We start from the raw sequence: 26106 nt of genomic DNA, 5'->3' as shown, positions 1-26106 counted from the left end.
AGTTCCCTTTCCTACTCAAAGAAAGGGGTGACAGACGGCATCTGGAAAATTGGGTCACTCCCACCCTAATACTGCGCTTTTCTGACGGGCTTAAAAAATGGCACACGAGGAGATTACATCCTGCACCTGCCTTGGAGGGTCCTACACATACGGAGTCTTGCTGATTGCTAGCACAGCAATCTGAGATCAAACTGCAAGGCGGCAGCGAGGCTGGGGGAGGGGCGCCCGCCATTGCCCAGGCTTGCTTAGGTAAACAAAGCAGACAGGAAGCTCGAACTGGGTGGAGCCCACCACAGCTCAAGGAGGCCTGCCTGCCTCTATAGGCTCCATCTCTGGGGGCAGGGCACAGACAAACAAAAAGACAGCAGTACCTTCTGCAGACTTAAATGTCCCTGTCTGACAGCTTTGAAGACAGTAGTGGTTCTCCCAGCATGCAGCTGGAGATCTGAGAATGGGCAGACTGCCTCCTCAAGTGGGTCCCTGACCCCTGACCCCCAAGCAGCCTAACTTGGAGGCATCCCCAGTAGGGGCAGACTGACACTTCACACGGCCAGGTACTCCTCTGAGACAAAACTTCCAGAGGAATGATCAGACAGCAGCATTCATGGTTCACAAAAATCCGCTGCTCTGCAGGCACCGCTGCTGATACCCAGGCAAACAGGGTCTGGAGTGGACCTCTAGCAAACTCCAACAGACCTGCAGCTGAGGATCCTGTTTGTTAGAAGGAAAACTAACAAACAGAAAGGACATCCACACCAAAAACCCATCTGTACATCACCATCATCAAAAACCAAAAGAAGATAAAACCACAAAGATGGGGAAAAAACAGAGCAGAAAAACTGGAAACTCTAAAAAGCAGAGCACCTCTCCTCCTCCAAAGGAATGCAGTTCCTCACCAGCAATGGAACAAAGCTGGACGGAGGATGACTTTGACGAGTTGAGAGAAGAAGGCTTCAGATGATCAAATTACTCCGAGCTACAGGAGGAAATTCAAACCAAAGGCAAAGAAGTTAAAAACTTTGAAAAAAAATTTAGACGAATGTATAACTAGAATAACCAATACAGAGAAGTGCTTAAACGAGCTGATGGAGCTGAAAGCCCAGGCTCGAGAACTACGTGAAGAATGCAGAAGCCTCGGGAGCCGATGCGATCAACTGGAAGAAAGGGTACCAGTGATGGAAGATGAAATGAATGAAATGAAGCGAGAAGGGAAGTTTAGAGAAAAAAGAATAAAAAGAAACAAACAAAGCCTCCAAGAAACACGGGACTACATGAAAAGACTAAATCTACGTCTCATTGGTGTACCGGAAAGTGACGGGGAGAATGGAACCAAGTTGGAAAACACTCTGCAGGATATTATTATATATTATTCCCCAGTGTAGCAAGGCAGGCCAACATTCAGATTCAGGAAAAACAGAGAACACCACAAAGATACTCCTCCAGAAGAGCAACTCCAAGACACATAATTGTCAGATTCACCAAAGTTGAAATGAAGGAAAAAATGTTAAGAGCAGCCAGAGAGAAAGGTCGGGTTACCCACAAAGGGAAGCCCATCAGACTAACAGCTGATCTCTCAGCAGAAATTCTACAAGCCAGAAGAGAGTGGGGGCCGATATTCAACATTCTTAAAGAAAAGAATTTTCAACCCAGAATTTCATATCCAGCCAAATTAAGCTTCATAAGTGAAGGAGAAATAAAATACTTTACAGACAAGCAAATGCTGAGAGATTTTGTCACCACCAGGCCTGCCCTACAAGAGCTCCTGAAGGAAGCACTAAACATGGAAAGGAACAACCAGTACCAGCCACTGCAAAATCATGCCAAATTGTAAAGACCATCGAGGCTAGGAAGAAACTTTATCAACTAACGAGCAACATAACCAGCTAACATCATAATGACAGGATCAAATTCACACATAATAATATTAACTTTAAATGTAAATGAACTAAATGCTCTAATTAAAAGACACACACTGGCAAATTGAATAGAGTCAAGATCCATCAGTGTGCTGTATTCAGGAAACCCATCTCATGTGCAGAGACACACATAGACTCAAAATAAAGGGATGGAGGAAGATCTATCAAGCAAATGGAAAACAAAAAAAGGCAGGGGTTGCAATCCTAGTCTCTGATAAAATAGACTTTAAACCAACAAAGATCAAAAGAGACAAAGAAGGCCATTACATAATGGTAAAGGGATCAATGCAACAAGAAGAGCTAACTGTCCTAAATATATATGCACCCAATACAGGAGCACCCAGATTCATAAGGCAAGTCCTGAGTGACCTACAAAGTGACTTAGACTCCCACACAATAATAATGGGAGACTTTAAGACCCCACTGTCAACATTAGACAGATCAACGAGACAGAAAGTTAACAAGGATATCCAGGAATTGAACTCAGCTCTGCACCAAGCAGACCTAATAGACATCTACAGAACTCTCCACCCCAAATCAACAGAATATACATTTTTTAAAGCACCACACCACACCTATGCCAAAATTGACCACATAGTTGGAAGTAAAGCTCTCCTCAGCAAATGTAAAAGAGCAGAAATTAGAACAAACTCTCTCAGACCACAGTGCAATCAAACTAGAACTCAGGATGAAGAAACTCACTCAAAACTGCTCAACTACATGGAAACTGAACAACCTGCTCCTGAATGACTACTGGGTATGTAACAAAATGAAGGCAGAAATAAAGATGTTCTTTGAAACCAACGAGAACAAAGACACAGCACACCAGAATCTCTGGGACACATTCAAAGCAGTGTGTAGAGGGAAATTTATAGCACTAAATGCCCACAAGAGAAAGCAGAAAAGATCCAAAATTGATACCCTAACATCACAATTAAAAGAACTAGAGAAGCAAGAGCAAACACATTCAAAAGCTAGCAGAAGGCAAGAAATAACTAAAATCAGAGCAGAACTGAAGGAAATAGAGACACAAAAAACTCTTCAAAAAATTAATGAATCCAGGAGCTCGTTTTTTGAAAGGATCAACAAAATTGATAGAACACTAGCAAGACTAATAAAGAAGAAAAGAGAGAAGAATCAAATAGATGCAATAAAAAATGATAAAGGGGACATCACCACTGATCCCACAGAAATACAAACTACCATCAGAGAATACTACAAATACCTCTACACAAATAAACTAGAAATCTAGAAGAAATGGATAAGTTCCTTGACACATACACCCTCCCAATCTAAACCAGGAAGAAGTTGAATCTCTGAATAAACCAATAACAGGTTCTGAAATTGTGGCAATAATCAATAGCTTACCAACCAAAACGAGTCCAGGACCAGATGGATTCACAGCTGAATTCTACCAGAGGTACAAGGAGGAACTGGTACCAATCCTTCTGAAATGATTCCAACCATAGAAAAAGAGGGAATCCTCCCTAACACATTTTATGAGGCCAGCATCATCCTGATACCAAAGCTGGGCAGAGACACAACCAAAAAAGAGAATTTCAGACCAATATCCTAGATGAACATTGATGCAAAAATCCTCAATAAAATACTGGCAAACCAAATCCAGCAGCACATCAAAAACCTTATCCACCATGATCAAGTGGGTTTCATCCCGGGGATGCAAGGCTGGTTCAACATACGCAAATCAATAAATGTAATCCAGCATGTAAACAGAACCAAAGACAAAAACCACATGATTATCTCAATAGATGCAGAAAAGGCCTTGACAAAATTCAACAACCCTTCATGCTAAAATCTCTCAATAAATTAGGTATTGATGGGACATATCTCAAAATAATAAGAGCTATCTATGACAAACCCACAGCCAATATCATACTGAATGGACAAAAACTGGAAGCATTCCCTTTGAAAACTGGCACAAGACAGGGATGCCCTCTCTCACCACTCCTATTCAACATAGTGTTGGAATTTCTGGCCAGGGCAATCAGGCAGGAGAAGGAAATAAAGAGTATTCAATTAGGAAAAGAGGAAGTCAAATTGTCCCTGTTTGCAGATGACATGATTGTATATTTAGAAAACCCCATCGTCTCAGCCCAAAATCTCCTTAAGCTGATAAGCAACTTCAGCAAAGTCTCAGGATACAAAATCAATGTACAAAAATCACAAGCATTCTTATACACCAATCACAGACAAACAGAGAGCCAAATCATGAGTGAACTCCCATTCACAATTGCTTCAAAGAGAATCAAATACCTAGGAATCCAACTTACAAGGGATGTGAAGGACCTCTTCAAGGAGAACTACAAACCACTGCTCAATGAAATAAAAGAGGATACAAACAAATGGAAGAACATTCCATGCTCATGGGTTGGAAGAATCAATATCGTGAAAATGGCCATACTGCCCAAGGTAATTTATAGATTCAATGCCATCCCCATCAAGCTACCAATGACTTTCTTCACAGAACTGGAAAAAACTACTTTCAAGTTCATATGGAACCAAAAAAGAGCCCGCATCGCCAAGTCAATCCTAAGCCAAATGAACAAAGCTGGAGGCATCACACTACCTGACTTCAAACTATACTACAAGGCTACAATAACCAAAACAGCATGGTACTGGTACCACAACAGAGACATAGATCAATGGAACAGAACAGAGCCCTCAGAAATGATGCCGCATATCTACAACTATCTGATCTTTGACAAACCTGACAAAAACAAGCAAAGGGGAAAAGATTCCCTATTTAATAAATGGTGCTGGGAAAACTGGCTAGCCATATGTAGAAAGCTGAAACTGGATCCCTTCCTTACACCTTATACAAAAACTAATTCAAGATGGATTAAAGACTTACATGTTAGACCTAAAACCATAAAAACCCTAGAAGAATGCCTAGGCAATACCATTCAGGACATAGGCATGGGCAAGCACTTCATGTCTAAAACACCAAAAGCAATGGCAACAAAAGCCAAAATTGACAAATGGGATCTAATTAAACTAAAGAGCTTCTGCACAGCAAAAGAAACTACCATCAGAGTGAACAGGCAACCTACAGAATGGGAGAAAATTTTTGCAACCTACTCATCTGACAAAGGGCTAATATCCAGAATCTACAATGAACTCAAACAAATTTACAAGAAAAAAACAAACAACCCCATCAAAAAGTGGGCAAAAGACATGAACAGACACTTCTCAAAAGAAGACATTTATGCAGCCAAAAAACACATGAGAAAATGCTCGTCATCACTGGCCATCAGAGAAATGCAAATCAAAACCACAATGAGATACCATCTCACACCAGTTAGAATGGCCATCATTAAAAAGTCAGGAAACAACAGGTGCTGGAGAGGATGTGGAGAAATAGGAACACTTTTACACTGTTGGTGGGACTGTAAACTAGTTCAACCATTGTGGAAGTCAGTGTGGCGATTCCTCAGGGATCTAGAACTAGAAATACCATTTGACCCAGCCATCCCATTACTGGGTATATACCCAAAGGACTATAAATCATGCTGCTATAAAGACACATGCACACGTATGTTTGTTATGGCACTATTCACAATAGCAAAGACTTGGAACCAACCCAAATATCCAACAACGATAGACTGGATTAAGAAAATGTGGCACATATACACCATGGAATACTATGCAGCCATAAAAAATGATGAGTTCATGTCCTTTGTAGGGACATGGATGAAACTAGAAAACATCATTCTCAGTAAACTATCGCAAGGACAAAAAACCAAACACTGCATGTTCTCACTCATAGGTGGGAATTGAACAGTGAGAACTCATGGACACAGGAAGGGGAACATCACACTCCGGGGACTGTTGTGGGTTGGGGGGAGGGGGGAGGGACAGCATTAGGAGATATACCTAATGCTAAATGACGAGTTAACGGGTGCAGCAAACCAACACGGCACATGGATACATATGTAACAAACCTGTACATTGTGCACATGTACCCTAAAACCTAAAGTATAATAATAATAAAAAAAAGAAATATGGAGATCAATACTAATAGAAATAGTCAATGAATGCAAAGTATCTCTGGGGAGCAGAAAATCAGGAATGAGGAAGGGTGCACAAAACTGTTGCTTCTTATTGTAATCCTTATAGTACTTTTTTATTTTTTAAACTATATGTTTTTGGCACTTTTATAAAATAATTAAATGTTTTAGAAGTAACAGACAATGGAAATTCAGGCTGTGACTAACTTCACATGGGTGAGGCTGGCTCTAGTCATTTAAAGCAGGTCCATAATGCTCAAGCCAGTCTCCGTCGAGTTTGAATGCTGACACTTTGGAGTTGGTTTAAGCTGATCAGTTTTGTTTCAACTCTGTGAAACTATCAAAGAGCTGGATGATGCGCAAATGGTTATTCTCTAATTTCAAGATTTTTAAACTTAGTAACAATGTTTTTGTATACTTTTTTAAAGCTTCTGATTCTCTCCTTAGTCTTTGAGTTTTCATTTCTGTTATCATCTTTTCCATCTCTTTCAACTCCAAGTATTTCCTTTAAATATTTTAAAGGAACTCCAAATATTTAAGAGGGCTTTTTAAATTTGATCTCTGTTCCAAAGGTGGAGTTTTTCTCTAAGCTCTCAGCACTTTGTCAGTTTCCCAGAACAGGCCCAAGACTTTTCAGCACTGGGAATCAAATCAAGCAAATGTTTATGGATTTTCCTGAAAGCAGAATAAAGAAAGCCAGGATAATAGAGAGCAATAACTGACAGCAATGAAAATCCAGCACAAAGGAATTTCTGCATTGTACCTAGGTAGTTATATTTTTTAGATGCTGATTATGAATTATCATTTTGTATATATTTAGTAACTATTCAGATTATTTTAATACAGGATTTTGATGTCAAAACTGTGACTAGACTAGCAGCTTTCAATAACCTGAAAAGCTTTTTAAAATCCTGATGCCTAGGTCCCACTCCCAGAGATTCTGGTGCAATTGGTTGGCACGCAGTGTGGGAATAGGAATTTTTTTTAACTCCTCATGTTAGTCTAACATGCGGCAATAATTGGCTATCACTGGACTGGATCATGTCCCAGGTGTTCTCTCTCAGTTAAAGCAGCTGAGAAAAGTCTAACTCCATAACCATAATCTGGGCACTAAATTCACCTGATGACAAGTGCCCATATGGCATATGAATTCCTGGAGGAAATAACCAGTGGCTCTTGCAAAAACCTTTAAGTGGTAGCAATTGTCACACAGCCATCCCTTAATGTCCATCGAACACTAGGTTCCCAAGATGATGTGTCAAGGGCCGCATGGATGGCTGGTAACTCTCCCTCATTATGGCTTCCCTCTGCCTGGGCAATGCTCATTTCTTGTTAAGCAGCTTATTTGAACGACAACATTGCCCATTTTAAAGCCACTCTAATTGCCCAGGCAACCAGCTTCCCTGCACTTTTTAATCAAAGAATTGGATAGTCCAATCATGGTTAATTCTAAGTCCTTTTGTTCTGGTCCCTGGCATATTGGATGAACAAAGGTTTTATGGAGCTCATTTCCTCTGTGGGATTGGAGGATGCCATGTGAGCATATGTGAAACTGCTCTTCAACAACTTCAATGGTGTCTGCCCCCCTTGGATAGGCATGTGTTTGGAGAGGATGAATCAAGCCCCACAGCTGAGACCTGAGATTAGTGATTGGAGTCAGCAGTTGGTGCCTAATTAGTGAAGCAGATAAGGGGACTGTTGAAAGGGGTGCCTGCTGAACCAAAAGCCACCGTTGAGACTGAGCTGCAGAGAGCATTTCTAAACAGCAGACAGCAGGAAGTAGGCTGATCTGGAGCTCAGGTAGAAGAGGGAGCCAGGCTGACATAGGGCTATGCTGGCCTGAGTCCCAGAACAGAATCACCACCGGACCTCTTAGGAATGCAGGGCTGAGCTCAGGGAGTAGAAGGGGCTAGAGAGGGAAGAATGCCATCATCATCTTCCTACAGATGATCAGCACTCCAGTCTAATTGCTAGAGAAGTAGAGTGACAGTGGTGGAAGAAGACCCATGGAACATCACTGAGGCCATCATATCAGGGCCAGAGGCCTCCAAGAGCAAGGAGAGAGCCCCTGTGAAATACCAAGTCCTAAACCAAAGCCACCTACCCCAGCCACAGTCTGCAGTTCCTGGTGCTGTGCATACCTGGACAGTATGTCCTCAGCTGCTCTCTACCCAGCTTGAGTGTAGTCAGGTCACTGTGCATGTGCTCAGCTCAGACCTGAGCAACAGGGAGCACACTCAGACTACTCACTGAGTCTGGGCCTGGCAGAGGCAAGGAACCATCAGTGGATAATGACTGCCATCAGAACTTAAGTGGAAACAGAAGGACAGGCCCATTCAGCCCTTTGAAGGCTGGACTCATTTCTAGTTTTCCTTGTTATATTGAAGAACTAACATTTTTGAGCTAATATATGAGTAGAAATATGGATGCAAACTTCATCCTAATTATTAATGAGAAATGCAGATTATCCTCCTTCCTATGTTTAAAATAATCCTGATCTACGTGTATTGGAAAGTCAGACCCCTTCCTCCTAAACCAGTCCCTTTATGCACTAAACCCCTTGAGCAAGGCCAAAAGCTCTGGGAAAATGCTGACCTTTCTTCCAGGCTCTAAGTGTTGAGAAACCTCTACAAATCTGCAATAGAAATTAAACACAATCGCAGAGCTATGAGCTGTTAGACCTTAGTTCATCAAACATTTACTGAGCACCTACTTTACACTAGCACTGAGGATACACAAATAAATCAGATCTAGTGTCTGCTTCTGTAGGCTCTCAGAGAGGGAAATATGCATGAACAGATGATTTTAATACAATACAATGTACACAAACCACAGAGGTATGAATACGTAATGGGGAGATTGGCCTGCATTAGAAAGGGAGGAGAGAAATGGGCAAAGGCCTCAAGGAAGAAGTGGCTCTTGAGCCTAAGAATGAAGAAAGAAAGAAACTCACTCAAAACCAATCAACTACATGGGAACTGAACAACCTGCTCCTGAGTGACTATTGGGTACATAATGAAATGAAGGCAGAAATAAAGATGTTCTTTGAAACCAACGAGAACAAAGACACACATACCAGAATCTCTGGGACACGTTCAAAGCAGTGTGTAGAGGGAAATTTATAGCACTAAATGCCCACAAGAGAAAGCAGGAAAGATCCAAAATTGACACCCTAACATCACAATTAAAAGAACTAGAAAAGCAAGAGCAAACACATTCAAAAGATAGCAGAGGCTAGAAATAACTAAAATCAGAGCAGAACTGAAGGAAATAGAGACACAAAAAACCCTTCAAAAAATTAATGAATCCAGGAGCTGGTTTTTGAAAAGATCAACAAAATTGATAGACCGCTAGCAAGACTAATAAAGAAGAAAAGAGAGAAGAATCAAATAGATGCAATAAAAAATGAAAAAGGGGATATCACCACCGATCCCACAGAAATACAATCTACCATCGGAGAATACTACAAACACCTCTATGCAAATAAACTAGAAAATCTAGAAGAAATGGATAAATTCCTTGACAAATACACCCTCCCAAGACTAAATCAGGAAGAAGTTGAATCTCTGAATAGACCAATAACAGGTTCTGAAATTGTGGCAATAATCAATAGCTTACCAACCAAAAAGAGTCCAGGACTTGATGGATTCACAGCTGAATTCTACCAGAGGTACAAGGAGGAACTGGTACCATTCCTTCTGAAACTATTCCAATCTATAGAAAAAGAGGGAATCCTCCCTAACACATTTTATGAAGCCAGCATCGTCCTGATACCAAAGCCTGGTCGAGACATAACCAAAAAAGAGAATTTCAGACCAATATCCTTGATGAACATTGATGCAAAAATCCTCAATAAAATACTGGCAAACCGAATCCAGCAGCACATCAAAAAGCTTATCCACCATAATCAAGTGGGCTTCATCCCTGGGATGCAAGGCTGGTTCAACATACGCAAATCAATAAATGTAATCCAGCATATAAACAGAACCAAAGACAAAAACCACATGATTATCTCAATAGATGCAGAAAAGGCCTTTGACAAAATTCAACAACCCTTCATGCTAAAATCTCTCAATAAATTAGGTATTGATGGGACATATCTCAAAATAATAAGAGCTATCTATGACAAACCCACAGCCAATATCATACTGAATGGGCAAAAACTGGAAGCATTCTCTCTGAAAACTGGCACAAGACAGGGATGCCCTCTCTCACCACTCCTATTCAACATAGTGCTGGAAGTTCTGGCCAGGGCAATCAGGCAGGAGAAGGAAATAAAGGGTATTCAATTAGGAAAAGAGGAAGTCAAATTGTCCCTGTTTGCAGATGACATGATTGTATATCTAGAAAACCCCATCGTCTCAGCCCAAAATCTCCTTAAGCTGATTAGCAACTTCAGCAAAGTCTCAGGATACAAAATCAATGTACAAAAATCACAAGCATTCTTGTACACCAATCACAGACAAACAGAGAGCCAAATCATGAATGAATTCCCATTCACAATTGCTTCAAAGAGAATCAAATACCTAGGAATCCAACTTACAAGGGATGTGAAGGACCTCTTCAAGGAGAACTACAAACCACTGCTCAATGAAATAAAAGAGGATACAAACAAATGAAAGAACATTCCATGCTCATGGGTTGGAAGAATCAATATCGTGAAAATGGCCATACTGCCCAAGGTAATTTATAGATTCAATGCCATCCCCATCAAGCTACCAATGACTTTCTTCACAGAACTGGAAAAAACTACTTTCAAGTTCATATGGAACCAAAAAAGAGCCCGCATCGCCAAGTCAATCCTAAGCCAAAAGAACAAAGCTGGAGGCATCATGCTACCTGACTTTAAACTATACTACAAGGCTACAGTAACCAAAACAGCATGGTACTGGTACCACAACAGAGACATAGATCAATGGAACAGAACAGAGCCCTCAGAAATGATGCCGCATATCTACAACTATCTGATCTTTGACAAACCTGACAAAAACAGGCAATGGGGAAAGGATTCCCTATTTAATAAATGGTGCTGGGAAAACTGGCTAGCCATATGTAGAAAGCTGAAACTGGATCCCTTCCTTACACCTTATACAAAAATTAATTCAAGATGGATTAAAGACTTAAATGTTAGACCTAAAACCATTAAAATCCTACAAGAAAACCTAGGCAATACCATTCAGGACATAGGTGTGGGCAAGCACTTCATGTCTAAAACACCAAAAGCAATGGCAACAAAAGCCAAAATTGACAAATGGGATCTAATTAAACTAAAGAGCTTCTGCACAGCAAAAGAAACTACCATCAGAGTGAACAGGCAACCTACAGAATGGGAGAAAATTTCTGCAACCTACTCATCTGACAAAGGGCTAATATCCAGAATCTACAATGAACTCAAACAAATTTACAAGAAAAAAAACAAACAACCCCATCAAAAAGTGGGCAAAGGACATGAACAGACACTTCTCAAAAGAAGACATTTATGCAGCCAAAAAACACATGAAGAAATGCTCGTCATCACTGGCCATCAGAGAAATGCAAATCCAAACCACAGTGAGATACCATCTCACACCAGTTAGAATGGCCATCATTAAAAAATCAGGAAACAACAGGTGCTGGAGAGGATGTGGAGAAATAGAACACTTTACACTGTTGGTGGGACTGTAAACTAGTTCAACCATTGTGGAAGTCAGTGTGGCGATTCCTCAGGGATCTAGAACTAGAAATACCATTTGACCCAGCCATCCCATTACTGGGTATATACCCAAAGGACTATAAATCATGCTGCTATAAAGACACATGCACACGTATGTTTATTGCGGCACTATTCACAATAGCAAAGACTTGGAACCAACCCAAATGTCCAACAACGATAGACTGGATTAAGAAAATGTGGCACATACACACCATGGAATACTATGCAGCCATAAAAAATGATGAGTTCGTGTCCTTTGTAGGGACATGGATGAAACTGGAAAACATCATTCTCAGTAAAGTATCACAAGGACAAAAAACCAAACACCGCATGTTCTCACTCATAGGTGGGAATTGAACAATGAGAACTCAGGGACACAGGAAGGGGAACATCACACTCCGGGGACTGTTGTGGGGTGGGGGGAGGGGGGAGGGACAGCATTAGGAGATATACCTAATGCTAAATGACGAGTTAATGGGTGCAGGAAATCAACATGGCACATGGATACATATGTAACAAACCTGCACATTGTGCACATGTACCCTAAAACCTAAAGTATAATTAAAAAAAAAAAAAGAAAACACAAAAAAACCAAAGAAAAAAAAAGAATGAAGAAAGAATACAACAAAGGTTGAAATATTCACTGTTATATATTAAAATGAGAATAAGATGATTCATCTTAGAGTATAGTGGAAAAATAATAACAGTTGGGAAAGAACACTTCTCTCACCCCAGCTCAATAATTATCTGAACAGAGAAAAAAAAATGGTGAATGATTTGGAAGGATAGGTAACAACATCAGACACCACACAAAAATGACTCGCTCTTTACCAGTGATGACAGGAAGGGTGACATCAGCACGAATGAGAGATTTTTAAAGACCAAACAGGGCTAGCTCATGTCTGAGGAACTACAGCAAAATAAGAGCTGTCAAGGCTTGGGAGTGGGGACATGTAAAACAGCATTAAGAGCAGGAAGATGTAGGCTGCAGAGGAGTTAACATGAGTCTCCAGGACCCCACAAGGGAAAAGAGGTGCCTAGGGAAGAGAGCCTGAGACACAATGAATCCACTGCTTATGTTGTGGGGCAGGGGAAGAAGGAACACACTGGGAGCAAACAAATTTTCTTACTAGTGTTGTGGCTATGAAACTAAGGCCACAGCTCAAGCACACAGGAAATAGGACTTCACTGCACATTGTATGCACCTGTCAAAATATCACATGTACTCCGTAAATATGAACAATTATTATGTATCAATTAAAAAGTAGCCTTATTATTTATATACAATAAATCCATTTGTTAAAAAAAGTAGGAATTTGCTTTGTTATTAAAATTTATTTTTAAGCTCCATTCCACTGAGGTTCCCTTCTTTTTCCCAGAGTTAAAGAGGGCCAAGGCACTGGAATAGGGGTGGCAATCTGCTTTTCTATTATTATCTACCCACACTGATATAAGCTCAGATGTCCTGTCACCTCTCATTCCCAGCTATAAACCCTATTCAGGTTCTACTTGCCCAGCCACTTTCATACTTCTGTCTGATGACTAGTAATTAATTCTGCACCTCCCACATCATGCTGGGCCATAGGAAACTGTGGCACTGTCCAATGCCCTATGATGTCACAATAGGCTGGCCAAGGGAAACGTATGACCAAGACACACAACCCAGTCATTTCTTCTCTCTGGTCTGGCTACTTCTCTGGGGCCCCAAAATGAAACAAATACAGTGACCCTGGTGAAATGAATTGTGTTCAACTCAATACTGGACCTCAGTGATTATAGCTAGGAAGGTGCATCTGTTAGGATGCTTTCAGATATAAGAGTATTAGTTATCTTTTGTAACATAACAAATTACCCCCAAAACTGAATGGCTTAAAACAATAAACATTTATTTTCACACATTTTCTGCAAGTCAGGAATTTAGGAGTGGCTTAGCTTGGTGGTGCTGGCTCAGATTCCCTTGTGGGGTTGTAGTCAAGATGTCAGCTGGGGCCACAGTTATTAGAGAGCTTGTCTGGAGTTGGAGAACTTGCTTCCAAGATGGCACATTCACATACCTGGCAAGTTAGTGCTGGCTATTGGCAGAAGTCCTCAGTTCCTTACCACATGGACCTCTTCATAGGGCTGTTTGAGTGCCCTCATGACACAGCAGCTGACTTCCTCCAGAGTCAGTGATCCAATAGAGATAGCAAGGAGGAAGACACAATGCCTTTGTGTCCTAATCTCAGAAGTCACTCACTGTCACTTCTGCCACATTCTCTATGCTTTACAAGAAAATCACTAAGACAAGCCCACACTTAAGTGTAGGGGTAAATTAGGCTCCACTTTTTTAAAGGAGGAACATGAAAAAAAAAATGTGTATTCATATTTTAAAACCACCACAATAAGAGGACAAAATAAATGTGTTTGAAACATGAGGATGTATGGACTCACCTAACTAGAATCCAGAAATAGGGCAAATTTCAGGATGTTGATGGACCTAATGACTTGTTGAAGTCATAAGGAACCAGGATCTTTCTGATTCTTTGCTCTTTTATCCAAAGGATCATCTTGAAGCTGACTCTCCTCATGGTCACAGGAAGGCTGCCAACAGCACTGAGGGTGATGTACTTCCTTGTTCATATCTAGCCAGAGAAAGGATGAACTCCTTTATCATACAACAGAACTCCCCTGTGGTCAGGGGAGAATCATGTGCTAATTGGCTTAGACCTGGTCTATCTGTGCGTTGGCACTGTGGCGAGGGGTAGAACTATCTGACTGGCTTAGACTTAGACCTTGGGGTTGCTCATTCCCTCCCAAATCACAAAGTTTACACAAAGAGTGAGGGAGAATGTGGATATTGAGGAAGAATGCAATGTTCACCACAAAAAGAGCTAGGCAAACAAGCTGCTGATTCTAGGAGCACTAACACTAATAGCCAGGGCTCAACCCCCAGAAGTTGTGGGGAAACTGGACATAACCACTCTCACTCATCTTCCCCCTCAATCCCACTCAAGGCCCAGACAGCCCACCAAGTGGAGATGCAGCTGGACCACAAGCTTCTCGTTGGGGAGGCAAATAGTGTGTGAATATATCGGTCACCTTAGGTTCTATCACTTGAATCAACTGAGATCCCAAGAGCTCAGACTCAAGGGATTGGAACTTAGATTGGAAGGGAGGCAGGGTAAAGGAATGGGAAAGTGGAAAGGAGAGGGGGATGTTGACTAGCACAGGCCATTCTAAGCAACCACCCAGCTTTCCCACAAGCCCCACACACAGCCTCCCTCTCTAATTGTATCATGGCCATGGTGGGATGGCCCAATTCACATGGGCCCTATGCCTCAAAGCATCAGGTACATACAGAAAAGAGGCTTACTATGTTGGGCCCTGTATTAGTTTCCTAGGCTGCCATAATAAAGTGCCACAAACTGAATATAGCTTATTGTCCTGAGAATTTATTGTCCCACGGTTCTAGAGGCTAGGAGGATGAAATCAAGGTGTTGAGGGGGTGGTGTTTCCTCTGAGACCCTGGTAGAATACTTCCTGGCCTCTTCTTAGCTTCCGGTGGCGGTCAGCAATCCTTGGCATTACTTAGCTTGCACCTGCATCACTCCAATCTCTGCCTCTGTCATCATATGACATCCTCCCTATGCGTCCCTGTCTTTGCAAGGTGTTTTTCTTTTCTTATAAGGACACCAGTCATATTGGATTAGGGCCACCTTAATGATTTAATCTTAACTTTATTGTATCGGCAAAGACCCTATTGCCAAATAAAGTCACATTCTCCAATACCCGGGGTTGGAACTAAAATACATCTTTTGTGGGGATATAATGTAACCCACAACAGACCCCTTTCGTTAGTTCTTCCTCCAGTGCCTTTGGTAATAGCTGCTGAGCAACTGCAGTTCTTTCCTTTAAAGAATAGCCTGTATTTCCCAGTCTAATCATCCTTCATGGATTTGGAAGGTAAAGCCAGGGGGATGTCCTATCTGCTGGTCCTTCAAGAATATAATGCACTGGCTCACCAATGGATGGAAGGTTGGTGATTTCTCTGTTAAGTTAGCCTATGTACGGAGTGCTCAGCCTGCTTAATGCCTTCCTGAACTAGGCAGATGTACTGAAGCAGCATTTAGTTTCTGGCCATACAAACCTAACCTCACTCTCCTCTCAGGGCCTTAGTTTCCTCATCTGTAAAATCTAGAGAGGCTTCTAGTATCTAACAGTGATTGTAAAGTGGCCACATCTGGCCCAAATCAGATACACATTGAAATTCACACAGCCATTAGGTGGGTGTCCCTTGAGACCTGCAGGAAGGCTCATTAGAGCTATTAAATCATCCCCCTGGAGACAGTGTGTATTTTAATATGCAGATTCCAAATTTAGATAATAAAGAAGCTAATGCTCTTCTCTTCCCAGGAGCCAGTGGTTTGTGTTCATACAGAATGTCTGGACACACACATAAGAAATCATGAAGGATGAGAGCCAGCAGGGCAAAATGTTGGAATTACAGAGACTTGGGGTTGTTCACTCTGCAGTCACTCAGCAGCCAGTGTTCTCTTGGCTTCAGTGTGGCAACTGCACAAGTACTAAACAGCTTTCCCTACAGAAGGAAGAAAAAGAATCTCTGGCCCAGCAAGGCTGAACCAACACAGCTATACAGGCCTGCAAGAGTCGGCAGGGCCATCCAAGGACTATATCCAAAGGCCATGGGGTCCTTTGGGCAGCCATATTGAATCCAGGAACAGAAATGGGCTCATTCAGTAAGGTCCCGCTGAGGGCTGGGGCCAAGAGCGCAGGACCAAGCTCTCTAAGGAAGAAGCCCGGGAGGACTAGGCAGGCTGATTCACACCAGAGCAGGGCTTCCAGACAAGCCTGGAACCTCCACACACAGCAAAGAACCTGATGGGGTAAATGCTAATTGAATGAAGGAGACAGATAGAAGTCAGAGGTAGCAGTGGAGGAGATGGGGAGAAAGGGAGAAAAAGAAGCAGAAGAGGAAAAAGAAGGGGAAGGGGAATGAGAAGCAGAAGGAGGAGGAAGAGGAAGGGGAAGGAGGTGGGAAGGGGAAAGGAGAGGAGGAGCCCAGTGATAAGGGGCAAGCCCTATGGCAGGGGCCGAGATCCTTTGCCTTGGTGGGCTCTGGAGACACAAGGCTACCACCGCCATGTGAAATCTCAAGCCCCTAATTAGCAATTCCAGACTCACCCACTGGTGGGCCACGGTCTCCAGTGGTCTCCTTGCCCCTGGTTCAGGTGGGCTCAGAATCCAGGTAGGGCTGGAGGACAGCAACAGACACTGCACTCCTCAGGGTCCTCTAGAAAAGGCACTCCTGCCTCGCCCTCCCTCCAACCAATCTTTCCCACAGCCTCTTGCAACCAAATGAACACATCTGTTGGTAAAAGGCAATGTAGTAACAGAACAAGATCTGGACCCAGGTGGTTGGGCTTGAGCCCTGGTCCTGCCATTCACCAGTTTTTCATCACTGAACAAATGACACAACCAACCTAAGTCACTATTTCTTCATTTGTAAAATGGAGAAAATGATAATATCTGCTTCCCAGGGTTGTTGTGAAGAATAAATGAGATAATGCATGTAAGTAGTGTGAGTAGTGTAAACTGGTGTGTGTGTGGAATGCTTATTGTGCTTATTGTGTGTCAGGCACTATGTTAGTCATTACACTTACATACGATGCATATATTTATGTATGTATGTATGTATCCCATTGCTCTTATACAAAAAAGAGTAGGGCTTCTGGGTGACGTGAGTATTGTCTACACGACAGAACCCAAAGTCAATCTTAAAGCCTCTTAATTTGGCAGTTAAAATTCCATGCAGCCCCCAATGGCAATGCTTCCACATCTTGAAACTGAAAACTCAGATTGCAAGTGGCCTGTTTTTCCAGGTCAAAGGAGGCTGCTCCTCTTAATAACCATCCTGGAAAAACACCGTATCTGAGAAAAGGTGCCCTCACTGCCTCACTCACTTATCCCCAGCTAATCAGAGTTTCCTGCTTTGGCCCTGGGAGACTGATTATTGCCTTTCTCCTCACTGGGAGGTTGTGGGCAGGGGACACGCCAGTCAGGGAGGCCTCTGCTTGCACCCTCTCTCCTCCCCAGTGAAACAGAAGGGGACATCAAAGAAGCACTTCCCCTTGCAGAGCTTGGACCGCTCCAGGAATGTGCTGCTCAGAGGCCTGTCTTGGCCTCCTTATTGACCGAGGAAAGCAACATCTGTTAGCACAAAACAGAAGCTCTTAACTATCTTGTTAAAGCCAGAGCTCCTCAACCCACTCCCACTAGGTAATTTTTCTGGGTTAATAGTTGGGCCACAGAGCTGAGAGACAGGGAGGGGTAATAGCCCTTGGTGCCTCTTAAAGCCATCTCTACGTCTTGCCTTTGCCATTAACCCATTCCAGCTTTTCCCAGGTTTTGTTCCCCAGGCTTCCCACAGATGGCCTAGGTCAGAGTTTTTTTAATCTCTATTACAACACAATCACCCAGGGAACTTTGGTAAAACAAGAAGACTGAGCTCCACCTGGACTAACTGAACCAGAATTACTCAGGTATGGAACTCAGGGAATCTGTGCTTCTTAAAAGCTCATGGAGTAATTCTGATGCACAGTGAGGGTGGTGAACCACAGTTCCAGACAGTTTTCCATAGGTTTGCTGGGCCTTTCTGAAAGAAAGTGACTGCTGCTTAGAAAACTGTTCCCACCCCATACCCTATGCACATGCAGGCACACACACATACACACACAATCTCTCAAGTATCAGGGCTGTAGTGTGGTATAACTGAGTCATGGGCATGAGCCCCTTTCCCAATCTGCCCACCAGGTAAGCTCAGGTCACGAGAGCAATAACTACCACATGTGCAGGTCTTCACTGCTTACCAAGCTTTCTTCAGAGATGTGAGTGCCTTTGATCTTCTCAGCTGCCTGGGGAGTAGTGATTATTATTACCATTCTACAGAGGAGAAACTTGAAGCCTGTGGTAGGCAGAATAGTGACACCGAAGATATTCACATCCTAATTCTCAGAACTTGATGGTTCTGAAAATTAATATAAACCCTTTGAAAAACATTTTGTGTAAAAGCCTTTGATCCAGTGACTCCACATCCAGGAGCTTATCCCAAGGAAAAACTCACAAACATAAAAATCCTTATAAGCAAAAGTATTTATCATAGAGTTATTTGTATTTAAAAATTAAAATGATTTACATTTCCAAAATTAAGGGAAGGCTTAGGTAAAATATGGTATAGTCACTCAACTATTTATGTAGTCAATAAAAATGTTTACTGCATGTATTAATATAGACTATATTTAGTATAATTTAGCATATTTTATATAATTTAGAATATATTTGGATACAATATTTAATTGAAATACCAGGATTTCAAGTTGTATATACAGTATAACTATGTAAAAACTATTTTTTAAATGGAAGGAAATGTTTATTATGTTTCTCTTCTTTCTATTGTCTGAACTGTATTTTCAATTCTTTGTGAGTATACTTTATAAATATTACAGTTCACCCCCTGCAAAGAAGTACACATCCTGATCCCCAGACCTGATGAATATGTTACCTTATGTGGCAAAGGGACTTTGCAGATGGAATTAAGTTAAAATGGGGAGAGTATCCTGGACTATCCAAGTGAGCCCAATGTAATTACAAGGGTCCTTTTAAAAGAAAGACCGGAGGCTCAGAGGCAGAAAAGGAGAGGTGGTAATGGAAACAGAAATCAGGGTAATGTGTCCAGGAGCCAAGGAATGCAAGCAGTCTCTAAAAGTTGGAAATGGGCTGGGCACAGTGGCTTGTGCCTGTAATCCCAGCACTTTGGGAAGCTGAGGCGGGAGGATTGCTTGAGGCCAGGAGTTTGAGGCCAGCCTGGGCAACACAGCAAGACCCTATCTCCACGAAAAATAAAAAACAAAATTAGCCAGATATAGTGGCATGTGCCTGTAGTCCTACCTACAGAGGAGGCTGAGGCAGGAGAACCACTTGAGCCCAGGAGTTCAAGGTTGCAGTGAGCTATATTGCACCACCGCACTCTGGCCCAGGCAACAGGGGGAGACCCTGTCTCAAAACAAAACAAAGTTGGAAAAGACAAGGAGGGGATTCTCCCCTAGAGCCCCTAGAAGGAACATGGCCTTTGATTTTAGCCCCAACAAGACCCATTTCAGACTTTCACGTCCAGAACTGTAAGCTAATAAACTTCAGTTGTTTTATGCCATGATATTTATGGTAGTTTGTTACAACAGCAATAGGAAACTAATATAAGACCTGAGGAGGTAAAGTCCAAAGTACCTGTAGGAGCTGAGACCAGTTCTCATTTCCCTCCTACTGTAGAGTCAGGTACCCCAAAGCCCAGAGCTGCCCCATAAGGGGAGAAGAGACAGCTCCACTGTGTGCGTGCACCCCTCTAGGGCTGTGGACTGGTTAAACCTATGGCAGTCTCAGCTGTTAAGCCTTCCCACCTTCCCCTTTTCTTCTAGAGTCTCCTTCCTAGGGATTACAGTGTGATGTACAGATAAGAGCAGAGGAACTGACTTGAATATAAGAGCATTTTCCTTTGGAACACTCCACTTCCCAGCCATCAAGGTTTTTATAGCAAATCACCATCCATAGCAACAAGATCAAAAATTCTAAACAGGCAAAAGCTAACAATAAATATCTAAAACCATTATGTGTTGAATGACAGTGGTGAGAACAAACAAAAAATTAAACTAAAACCAGAAGGTGAGTTCTAGCACTTTTTAAAGTGCCTGCAATCGCAAATACCCATCATCCAGGGGGAGAATTGGGGTTCTTTGGCTTTTGGTTTTTAAAGTGGAGGGAACATTGGCAGAACCTGTTAGGAAATGAATTCCTTTACATTGTTGGTTCTCCAGAATCAGCATCATCTGAGAACATTATTAAAATGTACATTCTCAGGCTCCACCCAACACCTATTGAATGAGGAGCTCTGGGGTGGAGCCCAGTCATCTGCTCTAACAAGCCCTCCAGGTGACACTCATGCGCACCAGTTTGAGAACCGCCGTTCTGCAGGAAATCCAAACGCTGCTAAAAAGTTTGCCTGTCTGCTATCAAACCGAAAAAATAACAGTTTCCCAGTATGTAGGTTAACAGCCAGAGTTTGGGGCCAGACTGGCATAAAAAAAAACACCCCAGAGTTTGGGGCCAGATTGGCAAGAAAACTGAAGTAAAATACTGAGGGGGAAGGGCCTCTTTACAACTTTTTACTTACGGATGTGTGATATAAATAGTATGCTTGATGTGCAAACACATCCCCAACCACTCCTTCCAACCCCATTGCTGCCCCTTACCCTCGCCTAGAAAAAAACTCCGAATCCTTCCTTTCCTCAGTCCGGACTCCAGCTTTTTTCCTGGTCTCTCTCAAGTCATCCAAACCTCCTCCCAAACGCCACAAAGCTGCCCACCTACTATGCAAATCTAAACCCTTCCCATTCCCTCCCTTCACACAATCCTAAAGTTCCCTCCAGAATGAAATTTCGTGTCAGAACTGTCTACTGGAACCCTTGGAAGCAAATAAATTGCCTTCCTCTAGCCTGAGAAACGTTCATCTGTCTCCTCTCCACTGTTGGGACAGCACCAAGAAGCTGGTTCCCGTAGCTTAGGGTTCGCTCGGCTCCGACTAGCCCCGGCTGCTGGGCGAAGCGGAAACTGGTGGAAAGCTGTAGTCTGGAAGGTTTAGACTGAGCTGGAGGGACACCATGTGGCCATACCCAGTATGACACGCCAGGCCAAGGGGCTTCTGCTGTTTCTGTGGTGGTGGTTTTGTAAAGACCGTTGAAACATGATGTTTAGGTATTTTTGAGAATAAAAAAAGAGCAAAAGTTCACTCACAATTATGCTAACAAGATTATTGTTATTTCTGTTTCTTCTATTAAACATTTTCTGACAATTACAACCACAACACCCCCAACCCAAGGAGCAACCCCTTTCTTTTCAATGGAAATCTGATCATCAGCATTTTCCATGTTCATTCAAGTTTTTTGCAATCATTCTCTTCAGTGATAGATAACAGTAGGCCCTCGATACATGCTGGTGCAATGAAATGGAATGAAGGAGCATTCAATTGTAGAGGGATGTTCAAGGTAGAGAGGAACAGGGAAGTGAACCATTAATTCTGCCTGGACAGTCAGGGAAGACTTCTGAGAGGAGATGTCATTCAGGTGAGGTGATTGAAGGAGGATCAGGTTATAGGCTGGATCCATTAAAAAGGTGTTTATTCTAGCACAGCTGAACACAATAAAGCCTGAACCAGGACAGAGCCCTGGGATCGGGTGGAGGGGAGGGATGCATCAGAAATCTCTGGGGAGCAAGTTAAAACACAGATTCCCGTATTTTGCCCAGAGACCCAGATCTTGTAGGTCTAAGGAGGGGCCCAGGAATCTGAATATTTAGCAAGACCTCCCCACAGGGTGCTGCTGCTGCAGGTAATCCTCAGGCCCACCACTGTCACTAAGCCCACAATCATCCTCGCCCCCCTCCTTCTCACAGCCTCTGTGGCCTCTGCCTGGAAAGTTCTTCCCATTCTGCTCTCGCTTGGCAAATGCCTTCTCCTTCCAGACCCGGCAATGCAAATGTTCATAGGTAAACCCTTTCCGAGTGCTTGCTTTGTGCTTTGCACCACGTTATTACTTTATAAAGAAAGACTAATTAAATTCTTTAAAAAAGAAAAAAAAACCCTACAGAGTAGGTCTCCTAATAAACCCCATTTTACAGACAAGGAAACTGAGGCAAAGTGCACTTGAGTAACTGGCCCATTACCCATACTGCTGAGATGTATGTTTTCTTTTTTTTTTTTTTTTTTTTTTGAGATGGGGTCTCACTGTCGCCCAGGCTGTAGTGCAGTGGTTCGATCAAAGTTCACTGCAGTCTTGAACTTCTGGGTTCAAGTGATTCTCTCACCTCAGCCTCCCAAGTAGCTGGGACTACAGATGCATACCAACACAGCCAACTAATTTTTTTATTTCGTGTAGAAACAGGATTTCACTATTTTTCCCAAGCCGGCCTCAAACTCCTGGCTTCAAGCAATGCTTCTGCCATAGCCTCCAAAATGCTAGGATTACAGGTGTGAGCCACCACGCCCAGTCTGTGATGTATGTTTTCTATGTCGCCCGACAAGACTACTCAGCATGAGGCTGAAGCTATGCTTGTCTCTGTGGCCCTGGAGCCTAGGGCAGTGCCGACATTGTAGTTGCTTTGTAAATATATGTCAAACAAATTTAAAAAATAAATACTGCCTCCGTCCATCGTGACCCTCAGCCAGTGCCTAGGCAACAAATCCGCCCTCTCCCTCTGCTCTCTTCCTCTCCTTGACCCCCACTGCTTCCTCCTCCTCCTCTCTCCTTCCTCCACAAGGCTGCCTCCTCCTCATCTCCTTCCCCCCACCACCTCTTCCTCCTCTCCTTTCCCTCCACTGTCTCCTCCCACACCTCTCTTCCTCCCACTACCTCCTCCTCCTCTCCTTTCCCTCCACTCTCTCTCTTCTCCTCCTACTCTCCTTCCCCCACCACCATCTCCTTCTCCTCCTCCTCCTCTTGGCCTTTCCCCCACCACCTCCTCCTCCTCTTTCCCCCAACCACCACCTCCTTCCCTCCTCCCTGCCCGCCCCCCGCCCCGCTCTCCTTCCAAGGGGCCTGGGACCCCTTTCCTCCTGTTCTGTCACCTGAAAGTACTCAGCAGCCCCTGAGGCCAGCCCTAGCCTGCTATTGACTAAGCGACAGGAGTACCAAGGAATGCACTGTTCCTGTTTGTTGAGCCTTTTATTTGGCAAATCATGGAGAGAGCTCTCTCAGCTTCCAGACTTAACTCCTCAAAGCCTCCTCTTTGCTGAGGCTCCCGCCAAGCCTCTCCCTCACAGCTGCTCTCCGCCTTTCTCTCTCCCTCCGGGTCAGTTTCTGGATCCCTCCTTCCTTTCTGCTCCCCTCCCTGCGTTCTTCCCACCCCTCCCATGTCCCCTTGGCCTCCCTCCCACTTTCTCTCCGGGTTTCGCTCCCTCTTTTCTTCTCTCCTTCCCTTTTCCTCCCGCTCCTCTGTCCTCCCCCCAGCCCCTTTGGCTCTTTAGCTTTGGCTAGTCTCTACCTGCATCTCCACCAGCCCGGCCTATCCTCTCCCTAGTTCCGCGCTGCTCCGTCCCGGCCTCCGCACACTCCCCGGGGAGGCCCTTGGCTGCCCGGCTGCCCGGCTGCCTCCTCCCTGCGTCAGCGCCTCCCGCCCTGGAGGCCCGCGCCGGGCCCCTTGCTCCTCCGAGTGCTCATTACGGCCGCTCACCTCACACCCCGACCCGCCCCTCCCTCCCAGGGCGGCCTCCCCGGCAGCCCCCGCAGCTCTGCCCACGCCGCCCCCACCCCCCCCCACCACCACCACGGGCTGTGTCCGAAGAAAAAAAGGAAAAAAGAAAATCACCGCGTCCCCGAGCGGAGACCGAGGCACTGTCCGCCCCAGCTGCTGCCCCCGACACAGTGCAGGCGGACTGGAGCCCCGGAGGCCGAGCAGCCTGCGCCCCGAGGGCCCAGCCGACAGTAGCGGCCCAGGGCAGGGGCTGGAGCGCGGGCGCCACGAGTCCCAGCACTGCCCGCCGCGCCGCCGGCGCCCGGGGCGGGAGGAGGATGCGGGACCCGCAGGGAATTCATTCCTGTCCTAGCCCTGGCCGCCCTTCTGACGGAGGAGCGGCGGGCAAAACCTGCTGCCCCCAGAGCAGAAGCTGAGGGGAGACGCTAGGCAGCCTCGGGGCGACAGTGGCCAGAGGGCGCCGAGCAAGGAGCACAAAGAACCCGCTGCGGCCGGGCGAGGCGGCGGGAAGCTTTCGGAGCCGCTACCGAAGCTTCCAGCAGAGCCCTCAAAGTCGCGTTCCTTTCTTCCGTAAACACCTAATTGCAAGCCCCCGTGGGCCAGGCATGGGGTACCAGAGATCAGTAAAGCGGAGTCTCTGCCCTCGGGACCCCGTGTGGCGAATACAATGTGGTAAATGAAATCCCAAGTCGTGGGAAATTGTGAAATGATTCATGTTCTGTACACACACGCGACAAACAGCTCAACACATTTCACATATATTATATTTCAGTCCTCATCTGTTTAGAAGCTACTATTAAAAGCTACTGTTATCCCACCTCACAGAGGAGGAAACTGAGGCTCAGTTGTGTAACTTCTTGCTCAGAGTCACACAGCTAATAGTAGAGGAAGCGGGGATTCTTAAACTGCCTCATTGACTCCAAAATGGACTTTACTGCTTTCTACTGATAAAAGGTACCATGGATGCTAAACTCTGTTAGGGAGTGAGACCCCCGTGGTTTCTGAGGGATGAATAGGAGTTCCTTCTGTAGCCAAAGAACTCTAGGCCGAGGGATGGTGTGTGCAATCTCCTTTGATTTGCTGTAATTTTTTCCTCTTAATGAGCTTTTTTTAAATCTGAAATAATTTCTGATGAAGTAGTTTAGATAATGTTCAATTCAAAATTTTTCTGAGGATCCCAACATGAATGGGTTCTTAAAAAAAATATCAAATATCGGCTGGGTGTAGTGGCTCACACCTGTATCCCAGCACTTTGGGAGGCTGAGGCGGGTGGATCACTTGAGGCCAGGAGGTCAAGACCAGCCTGGTCAACATGGTGAAACCCGGTCTTTACTAAAAATACAAAAATTAGCCAGGCGTGGTGGCGCATGCCTGTAATCCTAGCTACTCGGGAGGCTGAGGCAGGAGAATCGCCTGAACCCAAAAGGCAGAGATTGTGGTGAGCCAAGATGGCGCCACTGTACTCCAGCCTGGGCAACAGAGTGAGAAAAATAGAGAGAGAGATCAAATATCAAATTAATACTTAACAGTAATACTAAAGTCAACTTTAAAAGGGGGAGAAAGAATCACCCACAATGCCACCATCCTACCCTGGCCTTTTTTTTTTTTTTCCTTAAAGACAGGGTCTTGCCCTGTCACCCAGGCTGGAGTACAGTGGCCCGGCCCGGTCAGAGCTCACTGCAGCCTCTACCTCCTGGGCTCAAGCATGTGCCACCACACCTAGCCTTTTTTTTTTTTTTTTTTTTTTGGTTTGTTTGTTTGTTTTAGACAGGGTCTCCCTATATTGCCCAGGCTGGTCTCAAACTCCTGGGCTCAAGCGATCCTCTTGCCTTGGCCTTCCAAAGCGCTGGAATTACAGGTATGAGCCACTGTACCTGGCCTACCCTGGCTTTTTAAATCACCATATATTTCCTCACAGTTCTTGTAAGTAAATGCACAGGCACTTAACCTGGGTGATGTGGAAAGCAGTCCCATTAGTGTGCTCCATCAGTGTAACCAAGTGAATGTTAAGAGGGTTCGATGGGATTTACAAATGTTCTCTAAGTAGCTGTTTTTTCATCAGTAAAATTTCTCTATCTGAATCACTATTTCTATGTAGCAAAAACAATTTAATATCTCTATAAAGGTCATTGATTTCTTGCTTACAAAGTAAGCATGTCCTTGTAAGCAAAGTCCT

The sequence above is a fragment of the Nomascus leucogenys genome, chromosome 15, assembly GCF_006542625.1.
Source record: "Nomascus leucogenys isolate Asia chromosome 15, Asia_NLE_v1, whole genome shotgun sequence".
Lineage (NCBI taxonomy): Eukaryota > Metazoa > Chordata > Mammalia > Primates > Hylobatidae > Nomascus > Nomascus leucogenys.
This window is presented reverse-complemented; position numbering follows the sequence as displayed.